Source organism: Urocitellus parryii, chromosome 3 (genome assembly GCF_045843805.1).
Source record: "Urocitellus parryii isolate mUroPar1 chromosome 3, mUroPar1.hap1, whole genome shotgun sequence".
Taxonomy (NCBI): domain Eukaryota; kingdom Metazoa; phylum Chordata; class Mammalia; order Rodentia; family Sciuridae; genus Urocitellus; species Urocitellus parryii.
The window spans coordinates 40,828,955-40,832,095 of record NC_135533.1 but is presented as its reverse complement, the minus strand read 5'-3'; the positions used below and the strand labels follow the sequence as shown (position 1 = coordinate 40,832,095).

At 38.9% G+C, this 3,141-nt stretch overlaps 1 pseudogene; it reads right to left on the bottom strand.

Annotated features, from left to right (window-relative positions):
- Positions 1–456: 456 nt before the first annotated feature.
- LOC113197789 (stress-70 protein, mitochondrial pseudogene) lies at positions 457–2,386 on the bottom strand (annotated as a pseudogene).
- Positions 2,387–3,141: the final 755 nt, after the last annotated feature.

Below are 3,141 nucleotides of genomic sequence, written 5' to 3'. Positions count from 1 at the left end.
GCAAGGCCTCAGCTAGAAGAGCCCATGTACACATTTGTCATTTTAACAGTGCTCTTGACCAACTAGAAGGAGCTTCACCTGCTTTATGGTCTCATTCCAGGTCCATGCCTCATCTCCTTCACTGTGTTTGATATGGTTTCACCCCTTGAAAATATTGCCACTTCACCATAAAGTCTTATGTTTAGTAAATTGTTCTCTGTCCCACCTTTCACATGTAGCTGAAAAATAACCAGTTAAGGAGAGAACATTGAACATTGTGAACTTTATACTCTGCAGAATTATTACCCATTAAATGTTCATCAGCTAATGGTCACTAAATTTATATACAAAAGAAATTACATATTGAATACTACAAAAACACAGTAAAGACTGAAGTTTGTCCATTTCTGCTCAGGAAGTCTCTTCACTCCTAAGATTCACATAGAATATTGTCTTTTGGGTGCCAGTGTACTATTTCTATTTCTCCTCCTTTTGATCTTTTTGTTTCCCTGTGCCAGAATTTCCAGAGCCTTCTCACTCAGATGCCATCTTTTTGTATTCTATTTTAAAGAGCTTGCTGAAGGAAGGACACTGCCTGCCTATTGTTTTCTCTGTTTCTCTGTCTAATCAAGCCGAGGAACCCCCTCATTTTGGAAATCTCTTTTTTAAGCTTGTTGCACTTATCAGCAGGTGATTGGTTCTTGAATTCTTCCATATTGGATTCTGTGTCATGAAATGATTCAGACAAATTAACAGCTTCAACTCATTCCTTCTTTTGCCAGTGTTCTTCAGCATACTTCTCTGCATTTTTAGCCATATTTTCAATATCCTCTTTGCTTAATCCACCAGAAGACTAGATTACAATCTGCTGCTCATGTCTGTTGCCCTTATCTTTTGTAGAAACATGGAAGTCTCTATTAGCATCCATGTCAAATGTACCTTCAATCTGAGGAACTCCACAAGGGGGGATTCCAATCAAAGTAAACTAAGCAGTTTGTTGTGTCCAGCTCTCTCTCATCTTGAGATATTTTCATCTCCACTTCAGTCTGCCCAGCAGCAGTGGTAGAAAGCACTGGATTCATTTTGTTTGGGTAGTGTTCCTGTTCATAAGTTTGGTAAGGTGCTTTCTAGAGTTTCAATACTCAGAAATAGAAAAGTGACATCCAGGAGAAGCACATCTGTGATATCACCAACCAATGAACCTCCCCAAATGACAGCTCTAATAACCACAAACTCATCAGGATTTCCAAATTTACTTGGGGCTTGGCCAAAAAGATCTTGCACAGTTTGTAAAACCATGGGCATCCTAATCCTGCCACCAACAGGAAACACTTCCCCTCTGTTGTTCTGGCTGATTTCTGCATCCTGCATAGCTTTTGACATGGAGTAATGATCCTCTTGATCAAATCAGTGATAATCCCCTCAAATTGACTCTTCGTCAGCTTCATATTCAAATGCTTGGATCCAAAAGCATCTATTGTTATATACAGCAAGTTTATGTCAGTCTGCACAGATGAGGAGAGTTCACATTTAGCTTCTTGTACCCTTTGAAGTGCTATGCTGTCTTGTTCAAATCAACCCGTCTCTCTCTTGAGCTCCTTCACAATGTGTTCTAAAAAGTCTTTACCACCCAAGAAAGTGTCCCCATTGGAGCATTTAATCTCAAATATTCCTTTCTGAATTTCCAGGATAGAAATATCAAAAGTTCCACCACCTAAATCATACACAGCAAAATTTTGTCTTCATAATTTTATTAATCACTCATTAAGTTTAGTTATCTGGCCAGCATCCTTAGTGGCCTGTCTCTGTAAGTCATTGAAATAAGTAGCTACTCTAATCACAACATTTTTGCTGTGTAGCCCAAGTAATTATCTGCAGTTTCTTTCATTTTTATCAACACAAATGCTCCAATCTGACTTGGAGAATAGAGTTTTCCATGAGTCTCAACCCAGGCGTCACCGTTGGAGGTAAAGACAATTTTGAAGGGAACATTTCTAATGTCTTTCTGTACTTCAGGATCATCATAGCTCTGGCCAGTGAGACACTTGGTGGCATAGAACATATTGTTTGGGTGGGTGATAGCCTGTTTCTTTTCTGGCATGTCAAAGAGTTGTTCATCATCTGCTGTAAAGGAAACAACAGGAGGGAAGGTTCTGGATACTTCAGCATTTCCCAGCACCTTTGGTTGTTTGCCCTCTACAACCAACACACAGAAGATGGCAGTACCCAAATCAGTGCCAAAAACTGCACCCTTGATTGCTTCTTTTGCAAAATTCCTCCTTGAAACAAACCAAAAAGCCTCATGGCTAAGACCAGTCCAGCTATCCTGGTGGCCGGCAGTTGTGAGGACACCAGAGGCAGCAGTGCCCACAAGATGGATTGTGGAACCTCAGTTGGCACTTATCATAGCCTCTAGACCCAGGGAGCAAGAGGCAGAAAAGGTGCCCTTGGCCACTGGAGAAGCACAGCAGAGCAGTGCTGGCACTTCTGGGACCCTCCAATGTAGAGTGCTGGGACAGGGACCTAGAATGGCAATCACTTATGAAGGATCAAGGATGTGAAGAAGTGAGTTTGATAGTGCACTTTTTTTTGTGGAAACATAAGGAAATACATATCAAAAATGTAAATATACAGTTTCTTTAACCTAGTTTTATAGACTCATTATACTGCTACAAATTCATCGTAAGAAGAGTTGGATTACTTTGGAAAGTCATATCTAGAAGAAGGCTGAGTGTAATATTATTTATAATAGAAAAAATTCAGAAACATCCTAAGTTATTCATCAATACAAGATGGTAAACAACATAGTTAAGTGCAATACAGTCCTATGAATCATTAAAAAAAGTTGGAAGGTATGTTCTTTACATATACACACAAATATGCATATAAATTTGTATGTGTGTACACTCATATGCATTTACAAGTACAAATAACTATGAATACTTTGTTAAACTTGAAAAATGAAGGACAAAATTAGCAGGTATGTATTTATAGATGGTTTCTATGCCCCACTTTCCCCCCAACTCCTAGAATCTTAAGGATGTTTTTAATATTGTGTGAAGTTTGCTACTGTTCTTTTTACCTATTCTTAGCCCATTCTCTTTCTTCAGAGGTGACATTAGTTAAAATCCTTGGATTCTTAGGGTTTAGAGAGAAGCTAAA